This window comes from Salvia hispanica, chromosome 2 (genome assembly GCF_029641045.1).
Source record: "Salvia hispanica isolate PSC_SH4W2 chromosome 2, Shi_PSC_v1, whole genome shotgun sequence".
Lineage (NCBI taxonomy): Eukaryota > Viridiplantae > Streptophyta > Magnoliopsida > Lamiales > Lamiaceae > Salvia > Salvia hispanica.
This window is the reverse complement of record NC_142693.1, coordinates 18,663,266-18,682,585: the sequence shown is the minus strand read 5'-3', so window position 1 is coordinate 18,682,585 and position 19,320 is coordinate 18,663,266. Positions and strand designations below refer to the sequence as shown.

Here is a 19,320-nt window from a genome sequence, read left to right as displayed (position 1 = left end):
ACCATTTATGAAATATTCCAACCGGAACTTGTAAAGTGGGACACCTAAAAATGGTAAACTGGAACTCCTAAAATGGGACGGATGGTGTACAAGTGTTACTAGATATTAGGTTCATATTTAGAATGACGTGTAAGGTTTATTAATTTAAAAGTTTAAGAATTGATCAAATTAGTCCATTATTTTGAATGGAGGTAGTATTTTTGAAAAAATTTGTGCTCAAAATATGTACTAGTACGTAAATTAACTCTGAACGAAGATGCTATTTATTTTAAAATATTTCTTGCATTACTCAATTGGTTCTTTGGGCTTGGCCGTTTGGCCTTTGAAAGTCACATCGACTATACAAAAAAAGGATTTACTCTTTGTTATAACTTGTAAGCTTTTATTTTACGAAGCTTTGATCGGACACGTTTGTAATCTGATATTCTTACGTAAGAATAATTACTATAATAACAATACTTTTTTATATATATACACTTCTCTAAATAAATTTCGCGAATAGTTGTAGAAAAATGACATAATATACTTCTGCTAAACAATGATGTCGGAACACTGAATTTGCATTGTTTCTATACATATCAATAAAACTGGTAGTGGCAACATTTTTTAGAATACTACTATCACAAGTTCTATATTTACATATATAAATAAACAATAAATGTTTCGGAACCAAACTCGATCAATTCAAGTATTCTTTTTCTACAGAAGTTATAAGCACGATATATTCGTCTTTTCCCAGGTGTACGAATTTGAGACTTCGATGAAAATAAATGTCGAATAAATTGCATGTACCTTTGTTTCATTAAACAATAGTAAATGCAAGTGAGCAACCACCTCTGATGTTAGAAACCATATGAAGAATCTACAATAAAAAAAAGGGGTCACAAACACAGATATATATACATGTGATGAACAAATTAACAACATTGAGCAAGTAAAGTAGCCAAACCTTGATCAATTCTAATGAGTCTTCAGTCATATGTCATCAATGTATCATCTTTGCATTTGTATGCTCCTCTCCCTCGACCCTCGGGCCAAAGCTTCTCCATCCACGTCTATGATCCAACCTTTCGTTGCATCATCGGTTCGTGGACCAAGGTGCAAAATGAATGCCTTCACCTGTGGCTAAGATTAAAAACTAATACATAAGGGGATGTTACAATTTTATTGCACGAAAAAGATACTGAAACGATATCGGTTATTAAAACTTCGAAACATGAGGGGGTTTAACATGGCCTCCGCTCAATTCACTCATCAACTTGAGCAATGTTAGTTTGGGACTTATCGTTTATCATCATCAGGTCCAAGTAACCGTCTGAAAACTGCGGATGAATAACAAAAGGATGGAGTTATTACTCGTGACAATTATACGTGGTTCAATAAAACTACGGTGGAAAACCAAAAAAATGAAGTGAGTGAATGAAGGGTTATATACCTCAGCATGAGGGGCTCTCTACCTTAGTATCTTGAGCTCCCCAAGCAGTGGCGGATCCAGACTTGTAATATTGGGGATACGAATTTTATGATAAATAAACATCCAACATTTTAAAAAATAGTACTACTACATTAGAATGTAAACAAAAAAAATATTATACAATATACTTAGTAAATAAACGCTGCCAAAAAAAAATAGTACAATAGAAAAGAAAGAACATAAAAAACTTCCTTAAATCAGCACCTATCTACTAGTCCTATATAAGTGACGAATGATAATTTATCAAAATGGAAAACAATTGGAAACTAGTGGTATAAGGAGGAATCGAACTCAGCCCTCCACTTAGAGAACTTACCTCACAGATCGCTGCAATGCCTGCTTTTTGAAATATTAATCTCAATACTATATTAATTATCAAATCATTTGGCGTACAATGGTACCCCCTTGTCTTATGCTGGCTCCGCTAGTGTCACCAAGGTACATTATGGAGCCAGATTGAAACAAAAGGTCTGTCAATCATCCGCCAATTTTAACTCTTTGTATCCACTTTAGGAGCCTGGTAACCATACATTGGTTCCCTAACGAGCCCGTCCACAAATTTCATATCACTTTCATCATCGATAATCATATGTTCGTTGTACCTCCTGAGACCAAATATTTGTTGAAGACCCTAAAATTCACATTAGAGCCTCATTCTTTTAAGTGAAAAAAGACATCTCAGACATGGATGTATTCAATTAAGATAATGATATCACAAGATTCAACATGACTACTACGAAAATTAGAAACAAATACAGAAATGCAAAATCTCTTCTCGAAGAAATAAATAATCAACACTTTACTGTACAGAGTATGAATCACATGTAGTATATAAAATTTTATGGCATGCATGAGTTGTGCAATAATAACATATGTGTACTTTGTTTTATGCAAAGTTACATAGAAATCCAATTGAGCACTCCCCATCCATCTGCACTTCTCAGGCTCGATATCTATATCAACCACCATACCTGTATTGGTTTGCCCCAAAAATTCATACATACCACTAACATAGTGTATAATCATGCCCTGCAATCCACCAGCAAGCAATAGCTTACTTATATTAGTTTCAATAAAATTGTGAAAAACTGTCAACGGATTAAATGGGAACACAATTAAGCTCGAATAATAAAAAGAGCAGCATTAACGGCTGCACATGGTTCGCCAAGCGACCTTGCCATGCCATGTACTATCAAGTTTAAGTTATTGACCTAACTTGTGCAACATAAACAAATATAAAATGAGTCAAACCTGCAGGTACTACTTCAAGAGGTATCCTTATTGCCTTTTCCCAATCCTCCCTGCTGAGCAGTCAGAATGTGCTAAGAAACAATAAGTAGCTGAACAATTACAAGGCATTTTCTGTTACTTCTGCTAATAGCAAACTGAAAAATACAAGTAATCAATATATACATTGATGAATATGCAATTTCTCCAGAACTATGTATATCCAGAACCTTCTTCATGCCCACTCTTAGCTACACTAATTCTACATTCATAGTTTGAGAATCACAATTAATACTAATAAAGCAACTCATACAACAGAAAGCCGACCTTTAGAGTGTGGCTATCTTGTTCTATACAAGTTCACCAACATTCCAATATGTAATTGCAAGTTTACTGCCAACTTCAATAACCATGCCACTGTAAATACTGCCCTACCTCAACCAGAAATTCCATCTGTCAATTTTAAGGAAATACCTATTGTCTCTCAAAATCAGTTTATCTCTTCCATAAATTCAATTCTGGATCATAATCATTCCTCAACACCAACACCTCCACCTTCTCCTCACCCTGATCAAAATTTGCATTCCGACTCCACTCCATCTTCTCATCATTCACCATCTTCTCCAAATTCTTCCCCTCCTGATACTTCACAGCAAGTAGTTTCATCTCATGATAGTTCCTTTGTATCAGCTCTTACTTTTGATAACACTACTTCAACCTCACTCCCTAAATCTTCTGCACCCACTCATCATATGACAACTAGAGCCAAGGCTGGAATTTATAAGCCAAAAATATACACCTTGACTCTTTCCCCACATCTACTTCCTAGATCGGCCCTTCATGCCTTGCTAATTTCAATTTGGAAGGCTGCCATGTTCTCAGAATTTATTGCTCTACTTAAGAACTACACTTGGATTCTCACTACTCTGCCACCAGGAAAGAATTTGATAGGATGTACTTGGATTTTCAAAATCAAGTTTCATTTATCTGGTGCTATTGCTAGACACAAAGCCAGACTTGTTGCACAAGGATTTGCTTAACAGCCGGGTTTTGACTTCAAGCAATTTCTCATGGATGGTGTGTTACTCATCTGGATGTCAATAATGCATTCTTGAACGGGAAATTGGATGATGACATATACATGAAGCATCCTTGGGATTTGAATAAGGTGGACCACACTTGGTGTCCAAACTTAACAAGGCAATTTATGGCCTCAAACAAGCTTCAAGAGCTTAGTTCTTCACAGTCCATTATGTTCTTCCTCTCTTGGTTTCTCTCAATCAAAGGAAGATGCATCAATGTTTTCAGGAAGAGAGGTGATGAAGTGATTTATCTACTCATATGTTGATCACAGGTAACTCCTCCTCATCCATCAAGACTGTTATTTCTCAGCTAGACTTTCATTTTTCTTTAAAAGATCTCAAGGGGTTGAGCCTATTTTAAGGAGTTGAGATCGTCAAAACTGCTCAAAACGGATTGCATCTATGTCAATCCTATGTTCTCTAGTTGTGAATTAAGTAAGCTTAACGGTGAGCCTGTTTCTGATCCGAAGTTGTATAGGCGTATTGTGGGAGCTCTTCAATATGCTGCTATCACTAGACCTGATATAAATTTTGTTGTGAACAAGGTAAGCCAATACATGGTTGCACCACTTGATACACATTGGAAGGTAGTGAAAAGGATACTAAGTGTTAGTAAGGAAAAAGATATTAGCTTGGAGATCAAGAAACGTGTTAGCTTGGAGGACAAGAAACATATTAGCTTAGAGGCTAAGAAATACATTAGCTTGGTGTCCAAGAATACTTGGAGCACAAGTTTTGTAATATCCTATATAAGGGTGTCATATTATTGAAGAACCAATCAAGCCATCTATCAAAATGTAGTCTTCAAAGTTCTTCGATGTTCTTTAATTTTAGTATTTACATTTCCGCATTTCAATTCTATTATTCAACATGGTATCAGAGCAGGTTCGATCAAAGGATCGTTCACTGTCTCTATATTAAAAAAAAGAAGAGAAAAGAGTCTCCAGCTGGACAGTTCTTTTTCAAATCTTCAAATAAGATGCACAAACCACCAAGGAAAAGTCCGAGGATGGCAGTCAAGAACTACAGCAGAGGAAGAGAGAAAGGAGGCATTCTGGTGAAGGAGGTGGAGGCCACAAGGGCTAACTGCAGATCGGGAACGCCGAGGTGGCTGAGAAAAGCCGTTGATGGTGGAGCCAGTAGCAAGGCCACAAAGGCTGCTAGAGAAACTTTGTTCGGTGCAAGAAGCCGACAACGGAGGAACGGAGCAAAAGCTCCATGGAGTTCAGCGATTACTAGCTTATTTGGAGGTGGCAGCGAGCCATAGATCCAGAGATAAAATCTGAATTCAATGAACGTCTGGCCGAGGGGGAGAATAAGGTTTCTGACCGGACGATTCCCCTTCAAATTAGATGAATATGCTAGTGGTGGAACGACCACCGAGAAGGAACGAGCAGACCGTCTGGAAAGGCAAACGCTGATGGGAGGAGACCGTGGAGGCCGTGGACGTGAAAACATTGCTAAAAGAAGAGACGATTGTGTTGCAGCACCAATAGGATCAACCCTGTTTAATGAACCATCCGGCTGAGGGGTATAGTAGTACCACAGCCGGATAGTTCCACCCACAGTACCGAGAAACCAGAAGGAGGCGGCTCATCAGAATGAGGAGTCTGTTAGAGTTTGTATACTAGAAATCACGTTTCGAGTGATTGAATACTAAAACTCTTTTTTTTTTCCAATGAATAAAACAGATTATTTTTGTCATAATGTTGTTATGTTTTACATTTAATGGATGTTAATGCATGTTTAAATGTATAAGTTAACTTAACAAAGTCTAAGTCTTTGTTTGAGTAGACCGGTTGTGGGCGGCGTCCACTTTAAGGTAACACGGTCAGTTCTAAACAAAGAAAAAGATGAATTTCACAACCTAGTTGGAATTTGACTATCCATCGAGAAAGGTTGCAATGTCAGTCTGCATATTTCTAAGTCTTAAGCCTTACTGAAATAAGATGATATTGGTGTGGTATAGCACTGAATGGATCTAAAAGCAAGACTTGTCCTTATGCTATCTACTGAAAGGTGAGGTCTTGATAAATATTTGTTTCTTAATCAATGTAGGTTAGCATTGAGCATACAGTATTGATTATGCATTACTTTGACTTATCAAATGGTACGGGTTTTTCGTAACCCAATGATCCTGATATATTGGGTAGTGGTGATCAATGTCTAGCGGTGCTAGGATTGCTATTATATTGAATCGTGCGCGAGCTGAGTCTCGTTTGATAATGTCCCCAAGAGGAGCGCGAAACAAGGTTTTATTATTCGGAACCTAGCTAGTTGGAGTTTGATTACTCTATGAATAATAAATGAGCGTTTCATGCTAAGTCCACTCTTGGAATTAATAAGAAGTTAATTAATTAAGTCCATAGCAGATATTAATTAATTAATGGACATTTTTATCTTAAGCGCAGGAAATGAAAGTTAAACAGAACCCCGGATTACTTATAATTTCGGATTTGGATGGGGAAAGTTCAATATTACTTCTGTAGTGGCTGCTCGTAATATTCCAATTATAACTTATATTAAATTGTGGGTTCAATTTAATTAGTAAAAAGTAAATTGGATGAGCCCATATCCAAAACCTTCCATAGATCCCTGTCTGGGCCCAAAAGGAACTTAATATAAATAGGAGAATAAAGGAGACAGAATAATCACAATTTTATACTTAAAAATTTCGAAAATTTCGACTCCCTCTAGCTGAAGAGGAATTCGAATTCTACTCCTATTTCCAAAAGGATTTCTTCTGTCTTCTTTATTTAAGTCCTAGTATTCTAGTGAAATCAGCCCACACTGATATCGGAGTACAGTTCAGGAACCAGAGAGAAGATTTGTGGTCTAGTATTCAAAGCGTCACGTGGAAAAGCAGCTAGCCATCTTCAATTCTTTGGAGAATTAATAAGGTATTTTTCTGCTCCGTAGAAAAGCATATTCTAGGTTTCAATATTCTTAAAGCATGATTAATTCAAGTTATGAGCATGATACATGTAAGAATTACGCGAATAGATTTTGTCTAAATAATCTGCTAAATAGATCTGATTATTATGTGATTTATTGGTGTGATTAATAATTGTTAAATTATGTTAATCCATGACAATACCGCTTCCGCTGCCAGTTCCTTTAGAGTTGCCATGCCCTTAGAAGAAGGCTGAACTGCAGCCAAAGAGAAAATAACAACAGTCAAGATAAGAAGGATTTCACGGTTTGTCCAGCAGAGAGGGAGAGTAAGAATGCGACCGAACAACCAAACAACTCCTCTCCAAATATATGGTGGCCGTGAAGGCCAAAGAAGACCGATTTGATATCGCCGCAATGGCCTGAGAGAAGGCTATCATACCGAAGGAAAAGACGACGAGTTATCCGGCTGAGAGGGCGAGATATTGACCAACCGGATTCGATATCACCGGAATGACCTGAGAGAAGGCTATCATACCGAAGGAAAAGATGACGAGTTATCCGGATTCATTTTTCTTCATTGAAAGCTTAGGCTCTTTTCAAGGAGCTTCTTCATTTTTCTTCATTGAAAGTTTAGACTCGTTTCAAGGAGTTCTTCAATTTTACGGTTTTAACTCGTGTCAAGGAGCTCTTTAATTTTTTGTTGGCAGTTTTAACTCGTGTCAAGGAGCTTGTCTAAACAGTTTTTACTCATATTTAGGAGCTATCTTAGATAGTTTTAACTAATATCAAGGAGCCATCTTAGATAGTTTTAACTTGTATCCAGGAGCCATCTTTGACAGTTTTAACTCATGTCGAGGAGCTAATCTAGACAGTTTTTGCTCGTATCTAGGAGCCTCAGATAGTTTTAGCTCGTATCTAGGAGCCATCTTAGACAATTTTCGGCCCATTCCAAACTCAAACTATGAGCTCATTATTTTCATTTCTTTTCTTTCTTGAGTCTAATAACCACTAGGCTCAAATTTACTTCTCGGTGACCACTTCGGGCGCCAAACTTCCTCCAACAGTGTGGCGGTTCTCTCTCTCTCTCTCCTCAGTGGATGATCATCACTCTTTCTTGAGGACCTTCTGACTTCAACACCGATATCTTGATGAAACTTCACCAGTATTCACTTATTACTTCTCGCCCTCTTAGCGACTCCATCTGCTCTGGCATGGTATTGTTTCTCTCCCTCTGCCAGATAATTCTTCGACTGCTTTACCTATCTGGGTTGTCTTGCTACCAATCTTTCATGCGGTTGTGTCTGGGATTCAGCTCTTTTCCAGCGGTATTCTCTCCACTAGTGGTTCTGCTTTGAAGATGAGTCATCCGGTTGGTCAATATCTCGCCCTCTCAGCCGGATAACTCGTCGTCTTTTCCTTCGGTATGATAGCCTTCTCTCAGGCCATTCCGGTGATATCAAATCGATCTTCTTTGGCCTTCACGGCCACCATATTTTTCTGGTACTCTGGACTATGGAATTCAAATTCACAAGTCGAATGGTGTGATATCTGCATTCTCTGACTCGGATTGGGCTGCCGATATCGATGATAGAAGGTCAACAAGTGGTTTCTGCACATATTTTGGAAGTAATCTCTTATCTTGGTGTGTGAAGAAGCAAAGTGTAGTGGTTAGATCGAGCACTGAAGCAGAATACAGAATACAGAAGTCTCGCTCAAGCTAGGTGACTTGGCGAATTCGTTACTTGGGGAACTAAAAATTCCAAGGAAATCAAGTACAGTGATTTGGGTAGGAAATATGAGTGTAATAGCTTTGGCTTCAAATCCGGTTCTACATGCTAAGACTAAAAAATTAAATTGGATCAGATAGCTTTGGTAGACAATATGAGTGCAATATGAGTGCAAGGTACTAGCAAAGGAGATAGAGTTGAGACATGTGCCTACGATGGATCAAATAGCTGATATGTTCATTAAGCCATTGAGTACGTGAAGCTAATAGACAGACTCAGTGTGGTGTCATTTGCCTCGCTCGGATTGAGGGGGAGTGTTAGAAAACCTTGTGAACACAAGATACTTTAAACTAAGGTTGCATACAAAGCCAAGCTGGATAGTGGTAGTACTGCAACGTGTGGAGCACGAGACTTGGTTTAGTGGTTGAATGTGGACAAACTATACAAGCTTGGCATTGCTGAGTTTGTTGGCAAAGGAACAGGTGGATTGAAGGACCACAAAAGGTCTTGGAGAGACGTGACATTACAATGATTCATGAAGATGAGTAATTAGCAATTCTGTTATGTTTGTTTATAAAAGTGGATGATTAGCTTGTAGTACTTGATTAGGAAATGATTCTAGATCTTTCCTAGCCTAGCTATATAAGCTTGTGTTTTAGGAAATGATTCTAGATCTTTCCTGACCTAGCTATATAAGCTTGTGTTGTCTTTGTCATCCGCATTTGGTGAAACATTAAAAATCACATTTGCTATTTTGAGCTACATATCTCTTCAACTTTCTTCTTCATGTTTCACTTAGTTTCTTTTCAATATTATAGGACGAATGTTTATAAATGAATGTTTATGCAACCAACCTAGGGCAAAAAGGGGTGAGCCGCCGCTAATACCAACGTCTAAGGCGTGCGGGTTTAAAGGTGCCTTGTTCTCTATCATGTGCTTAATCATCCTAAGGGCTTCTTCATGTTGCTGACTTTTGAACATAAAGTGTAGCAGTCTCGAAAACACATTATCGTGCGCATATGGTCGATATCTCATCAAACTCTGAAAGCGCGATTTGGATTTTTCAATATCGTAGGCCTAAATATACAAAATGATACAAATACACCTATTTAGATGATAAAACTGAAACGGTAAAATATTCACTTAATTCATGAATTCATGACTATACTAAAATTAAGAGGGATTTCGGAGTGATTTTTCACTTAAATCGATAAAACTACGACATACACTAATTTAGGGCATAAAAACGAAAATGGAGGAATGGATTTCGAAAAATAACCTGGCATGAGTGGAGTAGCGCCTGATGAAGCAGAGAACATATGCCATTGTCGATTTGAGCTGAACTGAGAGCATGGTAGTTGTAGAAGAGAGAGGGAGAGAAGGAGAGAGATGATCATGCAACCCGCATTTTGTACGAGATAGCTTTTTCTAATCTTTTTTATTGTTTAAATAATCTAACTTTAATTAACGATGAAACTCCTTCGTTTTCTCCATTTTCTTAATTAAATCTTAGTTTTTTGGAAAATTTCTTGACCTCTTTCAACATAAAAAATTTACAAAATTATACTCCTAGCAAATTTATTTATATCTAAGTAGAGTATATAATTATTTAATTTTTACATATAGTTGCATATACAGTACGATAATATGAATTTAAAATATGAGTAGTATTTAAAAGTAGTGCAATGAGGCATGTGTTAATCTGATCATGTACTATTGAGTGCACTTGTGCTCGTGTAAGCCCGGTAGGATCATTGGTTATTCATTTTCATGAAAGTTCAAATAAACAAATCATTGCTGCTTAATTTATCACATCACTTTGATAAACAATTTAGGATGGAAATGATAGACTTAAATCAAAGCAAGCTTACAACTGGGCCTCTATTACTATTAGTTCAGACATCGAACGTAGGAGTCCACCATACTTCTTAAGCACATAGTTCCCATGTAAGGACTTATCCGATTTGAACTTGAATTCAGACATCGGACCTCAGAGTCCACCATACGGCTCACAGCCAAGCTTGTGAGCCGTAGCAACCAACCCAAGGGCAAAAAGGGTGAGCCTACTGCGAAAAAGCTGCTAAGGCCAACGTCTAAGGCGTGTGGGTTTAGTGGTGCTATGTTCTCTACCATTTTCTTAATCATTCTAATGGCTTCATCATATTGATCACACTTTTACATAAAGTACAGTAATCTTGAGAATGTATTATCATGTGCAAAGGGGAGAAATGTCATCAATCTCTGAAACCGCACTTTGGATGCTTCGATATCGCGTGCCTAATCATATACAAGATGACACAAAATGTAGATGATATAATTGAAACTAAAATAATGTAAAACACACATATGTAGATGCTATCTGAGGGTTGTGATCAATTGAGATTTTTTAGCCTAATTGAGAATTGAAATGCATTATCGGTCACTCATTTTTATTAAATGAGTGGTCTAGAATTTGCCACATGAAAAATAATTTTAGATTAATTAATTATGAATGAGCGGAATGGTAATTTCTTGGTACATTTTATTCAATAAATACTTTTTTTTAAGTTTTTTTTTTTTTTTTAAAAATTAGAATTTTTTTTGTCAACTGTCAATTATGTGTACAATCTATGTCAACTACATATACAATTCATGTCAACTACACACATATAATGTCAACTACATATACAATTCATGTCAACTATACATATATAATGTCAACTATAAGTTGTTGACATTTGATGTGCAGACTATTGACATTTGATATGCAGGCTTTGACGATAATATCCTCGAGTTGACATAATCTACTTGCAGTTGACATTTCGAAAATGTTGTGGATGAGTGGCTGAAAATGCATCTCAATTTTCAATTAAGCTAAAAAATCTCAACCTAACAGGACCCTGCTATCCGATTCACTTAATTCTTGATTATTCTACAAAATATACCGATTTAGGACAAGTAAACGGAAATGAAAATTCAGAGGGATTTTGAATAAATTCTTGATTATTCTACAAAATATACCGATTTACGGCAAGTAAACGGAAATTAAAATTCAGAGGGATTTTGAAAAAATTCTTGCCCTAAATTGGTATATTTTGTAGAATATACCGATTTTGCCCTAAATTCAGAGGGATTTTGAAATTTTTTTTGATTATTCTACAAAATATACCGATTTAGGGCAATAAACGGAAATGAAAATTCAGAGGGATTTTGAAAAAATTCTTGATTATTCTACATAATATACCGATTTAGGGCAAGTAAACGGAAATGAAATTTCAGAGGGTTTTTAGAAAATAAGATATGTAAAATACGCATATCTTGCTATATGATTCACTTAATTGCATTTAAAATAAGATAACAATGGAAATACACATATCTTGCTATCGGATTCACTTAATCGCATACGGAAATGAAGGGATACGGAGGGATTTTGAAATCTGATTTTGCCACTGTGTTACTGATATAGTTCTAACGTGGATTATCCAATTTGGACCTGCCCTCACACGTGCCCTCAGACGTGGGAGTCCACGATATGTTTCAGCACGTGGTTCCAACTCGGGGAGTTATACAGTTTGAACTCATAGTGCTGATGCAGAGACTTTTCCAATTTCAACTCGTATTCAATCATTGGACCTTTGACCACCATACGACTCACAACCTATCACACCTCATCCCCTCTGACGTACACATTTGTAATAAACAAAAATTCTTTCTGTTCCATAAACAAAATTTATAAAAATAAAAACAATATCATCTCTACCTTTTCATTTCACTTACTTTATTCTCTCACTTCATTAACCACAAAATAACGTATGTAATCATACACAATACAAAGCATATATCATAAATAATTTCATTTCTATATGCATAGGTCTCTCTGATCAATTTATTATTCTGTGACACATCAAGCCTGGTATCTGCCCGGGATTCCTCTATGACCCGAAGGTCCCTCTGTGATTGGACTCATAGGTCCCTCTATGACCCGAAGGTCCCTCTGTATTGGACTCATAGGTCCCTCTATGACCCGAAGGTCCCTCTGTATTGGACTCATAGGTCCCTCTGTGACCCGAAGGTCCCTCTATATTGGACTCATAGGTCCCTCTATGACCCGAAGGTCCCTCTGTATTGGACTCATAGGTCCCTCTGTGACCCGAAGGTCCCTCTATATTGGACTCATAGGTCCCTCTGTATTTTCAGATCCAGGGCAAGACCGTCACAGATGCTCTTTAATCATATAATTCATGTACTTCCAATATCATATAAAAAAAAAAACGTATTCATTGCACCAGTAACATACCCCATCATATCCACTATCAATATTAAATCACATGTAACTATATCAGAGTAACATCACATACTCCAAAATACTCTCTCCAACTCAACACATAACAATCAACCGCATAATCTATGTAAAATTAAAAGAGCGATATATACCCACCTGAGTACGAAATTAATCTAACTAAATTCTTGGTTCTGCTTTACTATACTATGCATGATTCTTCTTTTTTTTTTTCTTCTATTCTCGTTTTCTATTCTTTTTTTTTCTCCGTTGAAACTAAACTTTATATTTTCTTTTCCTCCTTTTATTCTCCTTCTTTCTTACTGTTTACTAACTCCACATATATAGGAATTGAAAAGCGGTTAATATTAAATTATGAATCGTAAATAACTTAAATAAATGGCAACATGCATGTCACATAGTTTATTTACTTGACATTTGTCTCGTTAGATTAGTGGCACTATTATATGGTGACCACGTGCATGCACCATATTTATTCTTCAAATTATACTTACTATTATTTAAATAATAGTAGAGCTCATTTATAAATATCATTATATATATTTTTCCATGCACATATTACTTCCTCTCATTCCATGCATACACACACACATTACTGCACGTACACAAGCATACTTGTATACATATATGTAAACATAAACATATACTGTAAATTTTCATCTAATTAGTTGAATCGTTATTTTAATACTAATTTACTATTTTTATAGTATAAAACACAATATAATATAATAACACATAAAACTTCATCCAATTAGATTAGGGATATTACACAACCAATCTTGTGAGCCGTCGCAACCAAGCCAAAGGCAAGATAGGGTGATCCTAATGCAAAAAAACATCTAAGGACAGTGCCTAGCGAGTGTGGGTTTAAAGGTGCTCTGTTCTCTATCATGTGCTTAATCATCCTAAGGGCTTCTTCATGTTGCTGACACTTGAACATAAATTATAGGAGTCTCGAAAACACATTATCGTGAGCATATGTGAGATATCTCATCAAACTCTGAAAGCGCGATTTAGATTTTTCAATATCGCACGCCTAAATATATAAGATGATACAAATACACCTATTTAGATGATAAAATTGAAACTGTAAAATATTCACTTAATTCATGAATTCATGACTATACTAAAATTCAGAGGGATTTCAGAAGGATTATTCACTTAAATCGCACGAATAAAACTGCACTAATTTAGTGCATAAAAATGAAAATGGAGGAATGGATTTAAAAAAATAACCATGTCATGAGTGGAGTAGCGCCGGATGAAGCATGGAACAACTGCCATTGTCGATTCCAGCTGTATTGAGAGCATGGTAGTTGTGGGAGAGAGAGGGAGAGAGATGATCATGCAACCCGCGTTTTGTACGTGATAGCTTTTTCTAATCTTTTTTATTGTTTAAATAATCTAACTTTAATTAACGATGAAACTCCTCTGTTTCCTCTATTTTCTTAATTAAATCTCAGTTTTTTGGAAAATATCTTGACCTCTTTCAACATAAAAAATTTACAAAATTATACTTCTAGCAAATTTATTTATATCTAAGTAGAGTATATTTTAATTAAATTTTTACATGTAGTTGCATATACAGTACGATAATATGAATTTAAAATATGAGTAGTATTTTAAAATAGTGCAATAAGGCATGTGTTAATCTGATTATGTACTACTGAGTGCACTTGTGCTCGTGTAAGCCCGGTTAGATCATTGGTTGTTTATTTTCATGAAAGTTCAAATAACCAAATCATTGCTGCTTAATTTATCACATCACTTTGATAAACAATTTAGGATGGAAAGGGTAGACTTAAATCAAAGCAAGCTTACAACTGAGCCTCCATTACTATTAGCTCTTGGACCACTAGCCATAAGAGCATCCGCAATGCTGCGGATGTCCCATTGCTCTTCCCGACGGACTTTCCAAAAACACCTCCTGCCACGTCATAAGGACTTCCCATTGTACAATAGCGGACATCCCCAAGGACTTTCGGCGCGGACTTCCCGCAGTTAAAAAAATTCACAAATTCACAAATATGCAATTTACGTTACGAAATCAAATTTTTGACACGAATACTGACAGGGAAAATGCAACAACTTCATTAAAAAAACATACATAATTATATAAAAAAATTACAATGCAAACAAAAAAAATTAAAATATCAACGCCCACCCCTCCGCGTCCAAAGCTCTTCAACGATATCGTTCTGAAGTCGTATATGGGCTTGTGTTTGGCCATGTCGGCAAATGCGCGGACCCGATCGGCCTCTCCACGGGGTATCCCCATACGCACATTCGCGGTGGCCACGCCGTGGCTTGGACCGGCACCCATAGCATCTTCATTGGTCCTGAGTCAGTTTAGGACCTTCACTTTCAACAATCATGTTGTGCAAAATAATACATGCGTACATGACATCAGCGATGCTGTCAATATACCACATCCGTGAAGGACCCTTCACTGCCGCCCATCGACTCTGGAGCACACCAAATGCCCGCTCCACATCCTTGCGCGCTGCCTCCTGACAACCCGCAAAGTAGATCTTCTTATCTTCTGATGGGCATCTGATCGTCTTCACAAAGACGGGCCAGTTTGAGTATATCCCATCCGCCAAATAGTAGCTCATATTGTGTTGATTGCCATTGGCGACGAAACTGATTGCGGGACCAACACCATTGCACTGATCGTTGAACAGGGGATACGACTGGAAGACATTGATGTCGTTGTTCGATCCGACTACTCCAAAATACGCATGTCATATCCACAGTCCGGTAGTCAGCTACAACTGATGCTTGCCTTTGAAGCCGATAGTGTACATCCATTTCCAGGCGGCAGAACAATTCTTCCACTCCCAATGCATACATCTATGCTGCCCAACATCCCGGGAAACCCGTGCACCGACCCGTGCATATCTATCTGCTGGCAGTCTACGGGGCTGGGCTTCCGAAGATACCACTCCCCGAATATCTCTCTAACGCCCTCGCAAAAATACTTCAGACAGTCACGAGCTGTCGACTCGCCAATGTGGAGGTACTCGTCGAACGTGTCGGTTGTGCCTCCGTACGCCAACTGCCTGATTGCGGCAATACACTTCTGTATGGGCGTGTGACCGGGTTTACCACCCGCATCCTCCCTGAACCTGAAATACTCGTATCGAGGCTCTAAAGCACTCACAATACGCATAAATAGCGGACGATGCATCCTAAAACGTCGCCGGAATAAGTTATACCCAAAACGCGGCCCTAGAGTAAAGTAGTCCGCAACCAACCGATGATGTGCAACAATGTGGTCTCGGGGTGCTATAGCTCGACGACGGATGGGGCGAGGTACCGCTGCCTGCTGCTGCCGCTGCATCGCCTTGCGTAGCAGGCGATCTATCGCCCCTGTCATAGCGGCCTGCAATTCTTCATTAATTCGCCGGCCCTCATCCACACCACTATCACCTGCACCACTTCCACCCGCACCACTACTAGCCATTTTGGATATACTTGAGAATAGAAATTTAGAGAGAGAAACTTGTTAACACAAGTGGTGCGAATGAAATATACTTCAACGAGCCATATATATAGAGTTTTTTTTTAAAGAAAAGAGAAAAAATCGGAAGTCCGCGTCGTCGTCGAAATGGCGGACGGACGTCCGCCGCAGCCGCGGATGAGCGGTGTGACGTCCGCGTCCGACGTCCTGCGCGGACGACCAACACGCCGGTCGGACGTCCGGCGGGAAGTCCGCCGCTGCGGATGCTCTTAGAGAAAATTGTGTAAGCCCACACATAAACAAGGTCTAGTGATACCTTTCTCTATAAACTATAACAAGAGATTTCAAGGCTTACAAACTAATTCCAATATGGAATAAATTGACATAGCATGAGAGAAAATTCACCTTTTTCCTCTTGTTTCTTTTGCTTCTCATAGATACCTTCTGCTTTAGCAATGCAATCTGATTTCGATTAGCATATTGAACTCTCTGTGTGGCAAGTAAACAATTAGAAATGAAACGGTACTGAAGTAAAACTTACACAAATACAATGAGCTAGTGAATGGATGGTGGGGGAGGCTAGTGAATTTGGATCGGATTGCATAGGAACTTGGATCGAATTGGGGAGAGCTAATTGAATAGTTGATGAACTTCGCTCTTACTTCTTCTTCCTCCAGCATAAAAAACTGCAGATATGCCTGAGTAATAAATAAATATTTGAAATGGCATCATAAAAACCAAGTTACATGTATCTAAACGAATTTAAAAAATATAGTAGTGAGTGAAAAAGATTAGTAAAACTGTAAAAGATGGTCATGCTTTTATGTATTACTACTAGTTTTATAATGAAATAAAGTTAATGGAATATGCGGTCATTACCAAAAACAGTAAAAAATCAAATGAGACATTGATACGCCCGGATTTTGCACTGTTTTAAGGCCATTATTTGGTCCGTTTTTGTCATCAAAATCACTCTACATGTCCATTATTTGCATATTCTATACATTTTGGTATTTTGACGTGTTTTGTGAGAAATGTGCATATTTGAGCCGAAAAGGGGAGTAAAAACGCATAGTCTGGAAATCTGGAGTCAGACGGCGACCAGCGACCGCCGCGAAGTTGTACGGCGACCGCCGGCGCCCGGCGGTCAGAGCTATGTGGCGGCCCGCCTCGGAAATTTACGCTAGGGGAAGAGTCTCGCCCGGCGACCGCCGGAGGACATGTGGCGGTCCGCCACCGAAGGGTCAGAGTCTCTGGACTCCAACGCGGCGACCGCCGGCCAAGGTGCGGCGGCCCGCCGGAGAAAGGCGGCGAATCCGACCAGCCCTAGATTTGCTCCAAGATTTACCAAATTTTGAAGATCTTTTCCTTCTATGATGACGAATAATCTTCCCCTATAAATAGGACCTCAAGCTTCATCGAAAAAGGAGTTTTTTTCCGACACACAACAAGAACACATTCATAGAGATCAAAAGCTAGAGTACTTCAATTGTGCAAGGAGTTGAAGAAGGATTTCAAGAACATCAAGAACGACAAGGATTCAACCTACGGGTTTTATTTGCTTTAGTTTTATGTTCAGATTGCTTTCCCTTCAATCTATGTTTTTAGTTTATTCAGTCATGTGTAACTAAACTCATAGGATTCTAGGGATGTGTTAGTAGCAACTTTGGTTATACAATTCCGTTTTCTATTTAATACCCGTTTTGTTTTTACTTTGTTTCTTCCCTAAGTTAATCATGATGCTTCATAATTGAGTGACACAATTATGTATGATTCAATACAACTTGCTTCATAACTGTGACAGAGTTCTAGCGAGTTAGATCCACTTAGTAGACACTACAATTAGCTTCCTTTAAAACGGCATTGTTAATTGAGAGTGAGGACTTTTCAAGGGTCTTAGGAGCTTTTTGGAGTTACGTGTTAGGATTGACAACCCTAATGTTAGTAATCAACGTTTGTATCGCATGAGCATAAGCTAGGTGACTCGTCCTTTCAAAGTATTAACTGTGCTAGGGTATTGTAGTTTGGAATTTGTATAACCATAAAGCGAAAGCACATCCCTGGAATTCCCCTTATCTCTATACTTTTCTCTCCGTGATTTGCTTGTTTTTAGTTGTTTACTGTTTTTAATATTTACTGTTTTCAAAAAGTTTCCAATAATTCTTGCTTCTCCAGATAGTAATTGAGTTCTAGTAGAAGATAGACACTTTGTGTACATCTTCCCCGTGTTCGATACCCGGTACTAACCTTTTGCTATACTATACCTACTCTGTATACTTGCAGGTATTTATAGTGCAAATAAAAAGTGCATCAGACATTTACTAGTGAATGAACGAAAATAGCAAAATGAAATATTAATTAGTGAACGGATGGAGTACCTAATATTTATTTGGATAGGGTCTTGTTAGGATGAGATTTTTGGGCATAATTGAGAAATGAGATGCAATCTCAACCACTAATTCACAAGATTAACTTAATGTCAACATCTATCACATTATGTCAACACTGGGGTATAATTGTCTTTTCATTAAATTGTATTTGAAATCATTTTCTAAAACCCTCTAAAACTCTAGCTGCAAAGTCTTCAAATCTTCAAATCTTCAACATTCAATAACATAACACTAATTAAAATGTCAACAACTAAAAAATAACACTTATAATTCACATATCAATACTGAGAATATCGAATGTCAACAACTCGTATTAAAATGTCAACAACTAACAAATAACACTTACAATTCACATATCAATACCGAGAATATCGAATGTCAACAACTTGTATTAAAATGTCAACAACTAAAAAATAACACTTATAATTCACATATCAATATCGAGAATATCGAATGTCAACAACTCGTATTAAAATGTCAACAACTAACAAATAACACTTATAATTTACATATCAATACCGAGAATATCGAATGTCAATAACTCAATGGCTTTGATCATTGGCTTTGATTAATCTCTTATAGTTGACATTATATATGTATAGTTGACATCAATTGTATATGTAGTTGACATGAATTGTACACATAGTTGACATTATATGTGTGTAGTTGACATGATTTGTATATGTAATTGATATTATATGTGTGTAGTTAACATGAATTATATGTAATTGACATAAATTATATATGTAGTTGACATTATATGTGTGTAGTTGACATAAAAAG

General features: G+C 37.5%; 1 pseudogene; it reads right to left on the bottom strand.

Moving 5' to 3' along the window:
* Positions 1–917: 917 nt before the first annotated feature.
* On the bottom strand, positions 918–3,367 carry LOC148931733 (sphingosine kinase 1-like; annotated as a pseudogene).
* Positions 3,368–19,320: the final 15,953 nt, after the last annotated feature.